The sequence below is a fragment of the Mirounga leonina genome, unplaced genomic scaffold (assembly GCF_011800145.1).
Source record: "Mirounga leonina isolate KUSES-001 unplaced genomic scaffold, KU_Mleo_1.0 Mir_151, whole genome shotgun sequence".
Classification (NCBI taxonomy): domain Eukaryota; kingdom Metazoa; phylum Chordata; class Mammalia; order Carnivora; family Phocidae; genus Mirounga; species Mirounga leonina.
This window is the reverse complement of record NW_023270377.1, coordinates 3,971,567-3,981,247: the sequence shown is the minus strand read 5'-3', so window position 1 is coordinate 3,981,247 and position 9,681 is coordinate 3,971,567. Positions and strand designations below refer to the sequence as shown.

Genomic DNA, 9,681 nt, shown 5'->3' with positions numbered 1-9,681 from the left:
TCACGTAGCCAGTGCCTGGGAATGTGGGAGCATCAGGCCCCAGCCCCGCTGTCTCGGGCAGGACAAACGCCGGGTAAGTTGCTACCCTGGGTCTCCTCCCGTTGGCTTCACCTCCATCGGCTTCTGCCCTTCTCCCTGCTGCTCCCCCACCCCCTCTCTGGGCCATCGGTGCTCAGTGGGGGAAGCTGCCGTGACAAAGTACCACGGGCTGGTGCTGGCCAGGGAGGCTTCATCCGCGGGCTTCTCTTGGTTTGTGGGTAGCTGCCATCTCGCCGCGTGCTCACATGACCTCTTCTTTGTGCACATGGCGGGGGGCAAGCTCTTGGCATTTCTTCTTATCAGGACGCTAATCCCATCGGACTCCATCCTTATGACTTCATTTAATTAATTATTTCCTTAGAGTCCCATCTTCAAATACAGCCACTCGGGGCAGGGAGAGGGGGCGGTTAGGGCTTCAACGTATGGATTTTGTGAGGAGAGGGGGCACCCACACCCAGTCCATAACAGACGGGGTGTAATGAATGAAACAGGAGCATTTACTGAGCACTTACGGGGGGCCTGGCCCCTCGTGGGCATTCTCAAAGTTCAGCTGCAGAAATGGGAAGACACATCCACGTGCTGTTATGCTCCGTCCCGCCAGCCGGGGACTGGGGGCTGAAGGGGCTGGTGGGGGCTCCCCCAGCCTGCCCGTCCAGCCGCGGATCTGGAATCTGAATGTCTGTGGTCCTGGGCAAGGACCACTTGCGCACTCGGCTTCCTGCAGGATGATGGGAAGGCTCTATTCTGGGGCTGCTGGAACACAGGGCCACAAACCGGGGGCCTTACGACCACGGAGATGCATTGCCTCACACTTCTGGAGGCCTGGAGTCGCAAATCCAGGCGTTGGCAGGGTTGGCTCCTCCCGACGGATGCCCTTCCAGCATCTGGGGGCTCCCCCAGGCCTTCACTGGCTTGGGGCTGCAGGACTCCTGTTGGGGCCCCTGGCTTCATGTGGCTTTCTTTCTCTGCGTCTCTGTGTCTCCCCCTGTTCTCATAAGGACCCCTGTCATTGGACTGAGGACCCTTAATTATATCCGCACAAATCATTCTCAAATCAGCCCCCATTCACCTGCTGGGTGGACACGTCGTGTAGGGGACACCAGTCAGCCCCTTGCAGGGATGTTCCTGCCCACACCCCAGGTGGGCAGACAGGTGTGCCCCCTGATCCCAGCCCAGTCCTGCATGCATGAGGCTTGTGTCCACCAGGCTCCAGCCTAACCTTTCTCCTCCTGTTTTCCGGTTTGCTGGTTTTGGGTTCTGTCTTTCCCATCGGGGTTTTTCTCAAACAGCTACTGACCTTTGGCGATCTACTCAAGGTTCACAGCGGGATGCTGAAAGCCCGACTGGAAGCTTGGAAGCGCTGTGTAGTGAGGAGGGTCCTGGCAGGGAACCTCGCAGGAAGACTACCTGACCGAGCTGAGAACCTGAGCTTCCGTGCCTGCAGGGCTCTCTTCCCAGGCTGGCCTCTTGCCCCAGATCCTTCTCTCTGGGTGTAGCCCTGATGTGGGGCATTCCGGAAGGGGATAGGGAAGCGGGCAGTGGGAGTGTCCCAGCCACGTGACTTTTGCTTAATTGTCCCAATTCTAGCCTTTGCCTCTCACCACCGACTGCCCTGCCTGAGGCCCCAGAGCCCAGACTCTGATTCAGTTTCTCCAAGGGAGGCACCTAGTTTAGGGTGCACAGGGGAGGGGGTCTCTCCCGACTGTGGAGTAAGGATGGAGCGTGAGGGTCTAAGACTGTGGTGTTTTCAGAGCCACCCAGGGGTGTCTTGGCTAAATGTTCAACAACTGGCTCTTTGGAGGAAAGAAAAAGTCCTGATTTCTAGTATCTGTTGATTCCCCTGGGGTAAATATTCCCACTGTGGCCGATTTCCCACTCCCCGTGTGATGTCCCCAAAGGCAGAGTGGAGGCAAGAGGGTCCGTGGCACACCTTCGGTGGCCCTTCCAGTGGGGAGATGCAATCCTGTCGGTCGCCCCAAGAGCACAGAGAGGAGCGAGATGGAACAGAAGAATCGGGAAGTGATGTGTTCTGAGTATTGATTGCCTTTGTTTTTCAAAAGGGCATTTATTACGAAGTTCATATAATGTAGTTTTAATAATGGCTGTGCTTAGTACCTGGCTCACAGAGTTCTGGAAGTGTGAGTCTGCAAGCTGGTACTCTGGGGTTTGAGGCATAAATAAATGTGTTTTTTTTATTGGTTTCTCTCTCTGCAGGACTTCGGATTTTATTCCAGGTTCGGAAGATAGAAAGTAAAAGATGATACACGTGCCTATGTGTTTATTTATGTTTATTTGAATTTTCTCCACGACCACTGTGGTGAAGGTTTTGGAAGATATGCCAGGGATTCCTTGCTATCGTTTATGACCCTTTCTATTAAACTTTCTCTGTTCCAATTTCCTCTCTTGACTGGACTGACCGATCCGGAGCGGTGAGGATAAGTCAGTGCCTGCAAGTGTCTGATGGGTTTGCCGTCCCCACACGGTCGGCAGCCCCCCGTCACTCTCCCACGACGGCTCCCGGCTCAGTCTCATGTGTTGGTTGACCCTCAACCTTGTCTCCGTCCACTGACTCATCCTTCACATGAGTGTCAGACTTGTTCTCTCCGGTGCCCTGCACTCTGGGGACCCCCAGTCGCTGGCTTCCGGCCACCCTGGGCCGGTGGGGACAGGAGGGAGACGCCAGGGCATTCTCTCCTCCCTCCCTGCTTTGGGAAGCATCTCTGTAATGGCTGCATCCTCTGTGGTCCTCGTGTGCACCCGTCATGCCTGACCATGGAGCATCTCTTGCCAGGTGGCCTTGACCTTTTGGCTCAGGTAACCCACCTCCTCCAGGGTCCCTCGGGCCCTACTGATGCTGAAGGCTGGGTTGTCTCATCGTCCTCAAATGGCTTCTCAGGGCTGTCAGCACCTTTTACGAAGGCCCCTGAGCTACATTCTTTCTCTCGGTGGCTGGCGTGCTCTCCTTGTTCCTGGCTGAATCTGATGAGTTAGTGAGTCCTTCCCCGAACCTGACTAAGTCTCCTGCCAAGGGCAGTGCGGGCGTGGGAGCATCCTTGATTCTCACTCACCATACCCTCTCCCTTTGCACTCAATATTTTCCTTGTCTGTTTTCTTCGGAGTCAATTCTAATACTTGTCACGCCATGGGTCAAACTTTATGTTATTTCTGATGCTGTCCATGTAGACTCCTGTGACCCCAAATGCCTCCTGGTTAGCACTCAGGGGGTCACATCTGCCTGATGGTGACCAAAGGCTAACAGAAGGCATCCAGCGGTCTGGAGCATCCGCATGACACGTGTGCTGGGGAAAGAAGCACACACCAGCGGCCTGAGCTGGGATGCGGAATTCAAGCAGAGAGGCCCCGAGTGGCCAGTGAGTAATTAGGTGTGGTCGCTGGTGGCCTGCCTCGCGGCTGCCTCAATCCATTCATCATCTCTGGGCTGCTCGGTCTCCGCTGACTGCTCCAGGTCCTTGTCCGGCTTCAGAACCAGATTTGAATGTTCAGGCTGGATGCTCACAGGGGACAGACTCTGCCTTCTCAGATGTGAGCCCGTGGGGTTCAGGCAGCTCTGTCTTATGGGGAAGAAACAGACCCAGTGAGTGCAAGGGTCCTGGTTGAGTCAGCCAGCAGGATCACTGGGATTGGTTCTAGGGAAACACATTTCAGCTGAGTTCAGCTCTGAGCAGCTTGGGCTCCAAGGGCACAAATACTAACCTGAGGATGACGAATGAAGGGGATGACTGCTCCTCTGTGCCCAGCCCTGCCAGCGTCCCGGAGCGTTCCTTGAGAAAGAGCTTTCTGTGGTCAGACAGGTTTAAGACGTGCTGTCTTGCATTTGTAGGAACCTCACCTGTACCTGGGCAAACCTGATGCTTGAGATGTCTTGGAGTAAAGAAACCTTCTCAGCTCTGTTGGCTGTGTGGAGCCCAGTCCTTACAGAACTTGTATTTCTGGCCCGCAGAGCTGGGTTAGCGAACCTGGCAGGGTTTCCAAGCCTGGCAACAGGGCTACCCACTGGGAAGGTTTTGAAACAAAAGTGATTCCTGGGGTCGGCCCATGGCTGTTTTGGTTTGGGAGCTCCAGGGTGAACCCTACAACCCACAGTCTTTAAAATTTTTCCAGGTGATGCTGGTCATCATTCAGGTTAGAATTTGGACTCACGTGCCCATGGAAGCATTTGCAGGGCCGCAGAGCCCAACAGTTGAGTTGTAGGGCTGGGTTTTACTCCCTACTTACCTCTGAGCATCCCAGGAGAGGGAAGAAGTCAGTGGTGGTTCACACCCGTCCTCAGACTCACCTTGTGGGTGAGCATCCCGGAAAATGCAGGACAGACCTTGATAGAGCAGTCATGCCTTTCAAGGGCTGGGCATGATTGCTGTGGGGGAGGTAACTTTACCCTGGGGGGCTTGCCCTGATGTTGAGTGGCAGGAAAAGGTCTCCCCCAGAGGCACTGCCCTGGACTGTTAAATTAGCAGCTCTCCCTTTGGGAAGCCGCAGGAGGAAATGGTCTCCTCGGTGAATGTTTATTCATCCCTGGCTTCCCTAGCATCCAGGCAAATGCTTATAGCACATTTCCACTCAGCCTGGGAAATGTGTTCTGTGCTCAACATAACATGGAAAAATCAAGCCATAAGAGACATCTGAGAAGTGTGTGGACCCATTTAAAACTACTGTAGGAAGAGCCCAAGGCCATGGATTAGAACTGATCCACAAGTAACTCTTAGTAACCGGGAGGGCAATTAGGCCCTGCAAACCCCTTGCAGAGGGGAGCTTGAGCGGTGGGCCTGGCCGCCAAATCAAATGTCTTGGGTGTGGCGTCCGCATAGGACAGAGCGACCTGCAAAAGTCGGGGCTCTCCCACTCTCATGGAACGGAGCTCCACTCAGTGGTGATTCCAGTAGATCCAGAAGGTCCTGGGACAAGCACCCTGCCCTGTGGACCCCGCGGTGAGCTGGAGCCGGGCTGGGAACCTCCGTGCCACCCTTACAAACCTCGTGTGTTTAGGCTTGGCTGCACAAAAGAATCTGAAAATCAGTTGAATAAGTTATGTTTAATAAGTGACCATATCTCATCCTCAAATTAAGTTTCAGGGTTGTTTAAGGCACCCAATCATGCTTCGCTCACCAAGTACTTCCCTGTACAGAAAACTCAGGAGTTTATTAATAATCCTTTACATATATGGATTTTTTTTTTTTTTTGCCTCCTACCCTCCACTATCAAGGTGCCTCAGGGGTTTTGAATAGCAGACAACACAGAGAAAGTTGTGGCTGGCAACTCAAAGGTCATAGGCAAACAAACAGCATGTACGAGAATTGTCACAAACTCCCACTTTGTTCTCGTCGATCTGGGTTTTACTCCCTACTTACCTCTGTGTGACTTTGGGAAAGTTACATAAGCTTTCAGAGCTTCAGTTTCCTTGACTATACTATGGGGATCCTGGAGGGATCTTCTTCATGGGCTCGTTTTGAGGTTTAAATCAGAGGAAGTGTATAAACTGCAGGGCACCATGCCTGATAAATGTATGCCCTCACGATAGGGCAGGTGCAATCAGCAGATGTTATTTGTCTCCTGAGCTTCCCACGAACTTTGTCCTGCCCGCCTTCACTTCCTGTCTCCCCAGGGAGACGCGGGGGCCTGGACTGGGAAATTGTCTCTGCTCAGCCAGCGCCCGGCACTGAGCCTGGCTCTTCGCTGCTTGCTCAGTGTGGAGCTGTTGAACAGACAAATGGATGACCAGCACCCCGAGCTTCCCTCCATTATATTGCCTGCAGGGGGAATGCAGTGATAACACAGTGAAAGCAGGACCAGGATCGGTGTTAGTGGATTAAGGGGTGGTCTCATGCATGTTCGTTTGTGGCTACCTTCAGAAGTGAGAGTGGATAGGGCGTCTGAGTCCACAGATGCTCATCTGAGCAGGAGGTGGCCTTGGACTTGGCCTTCCCACAATGTCAAATGGTTTCCTGCTCGGAGACCTGGAAACTGAGATACTAAGCTGTATATGGATTTTCTTTTCTCCATGCAAAGGCACAAGAAGTATCTCCATGTGTTTTGACTGACACAGTAGTATGAGGCCCACACAACTGAAAAGAAACAAAAACAAAAAACCTACAGTTTTCTTAGCGTATAAAAGCAGGAGTTCCTGGAAGTTTTGCTCAAGCTTTGGGTGTTTCGGTGGCTCCGGCTGTGAATGCCACGGGAGCAACCACTGGAGACAATGGAGTGGGCACAGCCCAATTCAGAGCCCTTGGCAGCAGGTGGAAGGAGGAAACTCCAGTGTAGATGCTCAGCGCTGGGCTGAGCCTATCTCTCTCTCTCTTTTTTTTTTTTTTTAATTTTCTGAATATATTTTTTTAATATGAAGAAATTGAAATTAGAAATTAAAAATTTAAACAAGTATGCTTTGGCATGAATAAGCAGAATGTTTCAGACTTAGATGTGTCTGAACATAGCATATATTCTAATCCATATTTGAAATTATTAAAACATGACTAGCTGGAAGCTAAACTTCAGTAAGTTTTTATTTTTTATTTTTTTTTTATTCTTATGTTAATCCCCATACATTACATCATTAGTTTTAGATGAAGTGTTCCATGATTCATTGTTTGTGCATAACACCCAGTGCTCCATGCAGAACGTGCCCTCTTTAATACCCATCACCAGGCTAACCCATCCCCCCACCCCCCTCCCCTCTAGAACCCTCAGTTTGCTTTTCAGAGTCCATCGTCTCTCATGGTTTGTCTACCCCTCCGATTTCCCCCGCTTCATTCTTCCCCTCCTGCTACCTTCTTCTTCTTCTTTTTTTTTTTCTTAATATGTATTGCATTATTTGTTTCAGAGGTACAGATCTGAGATTCAACAGTCTTGCACAATTCACAGCGCTTACCAGAGCACATACCCTCCCCAGTGTCTATCACCCAGTCATCCCATCCCTCCCACCCCACCCCCCACTCCAGCAACCCTCAGTTTGTTTCCTGCGATTAAGGATTCTGGGCTGAGTCTATCTCTTGATCTCCATCTGGGCTTTGGAGGGAGGTGTTTTTATCAGCCCTGTTTCATGCATAGAGGTGCTGGCACCAGGAGGGTAAATGATGAGGCTGAAGTCTGAACCTAAGATGGGCGGGTTCTGAGGCTGCTCCCCTACGCTGCCCCCAGAAGGACTTGGTCTCAGCGGACTGTATCAGGGACCCAGTGGGGGTTCTGAGCCAGCCAGCCCAGCCACCCAGAGCAAACCCCAGCACTGCCAGAGACCCAAACCCAATTTACTAAAGAATTTTCTTTTTCCTCCCATCCCTCCGAGCTATGGATTTGAGCATAAGTCCTTGATTCTTCATTTCCAAGAGCAGATACTCTGATAAAATACACGTGTATTTTATAGAATTTGCCAAAGTCAGAGGTTATCCAAAGGCCAAACAAGATTGCCTCCCAGGAGTAGTATTTGAAAATAGTTAATTGGACCTTTGGGGTTCTACTCAAAAGGAAGGACAGATGAAGAAGCAGGTTTAAACCTCAGCAAAGTTCATCCATTTCTACTTGGGGGTTCATTTCCCTTCCTTTCTCTCTGATAGCTAGATTTGGTCTTCTGAGGTTACTCTGAGCTTGTTAAACTGGCAATTCATTCTTTTTCCTGACAATGTAGAAAAGTAATATTGATCGCCATATGGATAGAAAGCTTATTCTTAGAAGCTGGATCCCTGCCACAAAGAAATGGTAGGTGATGAAGGCGGAAACCCCAAACCACGTGGCTTATTTTTTGGTGTAAACTCCTGAAATGTCTGAAACTTGATATTGTTTTTAGGGGGAGCCAATCAGAGGCTGCACTACTCAGTTAAGATCCTTTATGGCGGGGGGGCCAGGCTTTTTGCTGCATTTCTAATCATAAAGCAGGGTTTTGTTTCAACAGTCATCTCTGTAATGAGCTATTCACTCATGTGCAGCGCCTACTTTTGGTTACTTGATCCAGAAAACACCCCTACATTTGAATGGTCAGCAAGCAGAGTGTTTGCATGTTTCTCTGTGCCTAGCAGCATCTCTTCAATCATATTCCAAGAGCCGGCCTTGCTGGGGGGACGGCTACCGCACCTCCATGGCTCTGGGGTCTCACGCTGTGCCTGGCCACATAGCCGGCCTCCCAGAGGCTCATTGACTCCATAAATAATTGAGTGACTGCTCTTTTTGGCAACACTTCCTTCAGTTAGGGAATATGCAGAATGAGTGGACCCATTTGGATTTTAACTCAGCTCTAAGAAATTGGTCAAGACGGAAGGGATGATGATTATGGGGGTCAGGTCTGGCTTTGCGCCAGTTGAAGTGTGCTTCACTCCACTTTGGGTTATGATTCTCCAAATGTCCCTGGCTTTAGGGCGGGCCAGATGACACCAGGGGACCAGTCCTCAGGGGATTCCTCCAGCTTGAGTCTTTGAAGCCAGGAGCTCAATGAGTCAGACTTCCATTTCAGATTTCCGTGGGATGGACCACCAAACTCACAGCTGGGCTCTGGAAGCAAGTACTGCCCATGCCCCAAAGCTGGCTTCCTCTGCCCGCCAATTGCTTGTTGCTTTCTTTCCAGCATGTTCTGGTTCAGAGATGGCATTAGAGCTTAGGAATCAGACCCATCTAGATTCAAATTCTTGCTCTGGACAAGCGACTCAGCCCCTCTGAGCCTTGACTCTCTCCTCTAGAATACGGACTCCACTCTGGTGTATGTCTCAAAGCGTGTGGTGAGAGGTGATCTAGACTGTTCTGCGACAGTCCAGCACCCCGAACTTGTCCGTCAGTGCCCCCTCCCCGTCCCCTCGCCTGTCTGCCTCTTCTTCCTCTCTTGCTAAAGTGTGTGACATTCTCATCAAGGGACAGCTGGGAGGATGTGTGAGGAAGCCTGTGACAGGCCAGCCTGGACACTGCTGGGGACGCCTGTGCCTGCAGGCGGGGCTTGGAGGTTATCACACGAATCCAGGCATTAGCTCTGTTCCCCCATCAGGAAGCTTGGCAGGTTTAACTTCGTCCGGACGTGGCTGATTGCCGTGCCCTCTTCTTGGTCCCCTCGAAGAAGAATTCTTTCCGTATTATCACTCTCTTTATCCATATTTACTAGAGGTTGTTTGTTCTAACATTTCAAATGTTAAGTTCTTTTCCCGTTTTAATAGCCCCTTGTGATTAGTTTCTGAAACCCCACCCTGTGGTTACGTGCATAATATTTGAGGAATTCACAGATTTCCAAAAATTGCTAACAGTGGGGAAAATAAAAAACAAATTCTTGACCCCACCTACGATGACTCAATTCATGTTACCCTCGGTCTTAGCTAGGGCCGGAGCACGTGGTGGTCAGCAGGCTGCTTTCCCTGAGGTCAACTAATTCAGTTTGTGGCACACCACCAACTGGCAACAGGGATGGGGCTCCAGCTCGCCCTACAGGCCCTCAAGGGCTTCCTGGAGGAGGTGGAAGTCCTTGAGGGACCTTCATCAGAATCTACCCCACATGCTTCTTCGAGGCAGCTGTCCACTCTGTTCGTCCCTGAGCACCCAGAGCCTTCAACACTCCATCTCGATGCAATCTCAGGTATGGCAGAGAAGGGACAGCAAAGATCAGGCACCACAGCCACCTGGGAGCACCTGACACAGACCCACCTGGGAGCACCTGACACA

At 51.2% G+C, this 9,681-nt stretch overlaps 1 long non-coding RNA gene across 1 annotated transcript in view; it reads right to left on the bottom strand.

Annotated features, from left to right (window-relative positions):
• Window positions 1-9,303: 9,303 nt before the first annotated feature.
• The window catches only part of LOC118011904, a 1,303-nt gene continuing 925 nt past the window's right edge, over window positions 9,304-9,681 (bottom strand). Inside the window, exon 3 of the long non-coding RNA XR_004679555.1 lies at window positions 9,304-9,673. This is a non-coding gene — a long non-coding RNA (uncharacterized LOC118011904). The remainder of the gene's footprint in view (window positions 9,674-9,681) is intronic.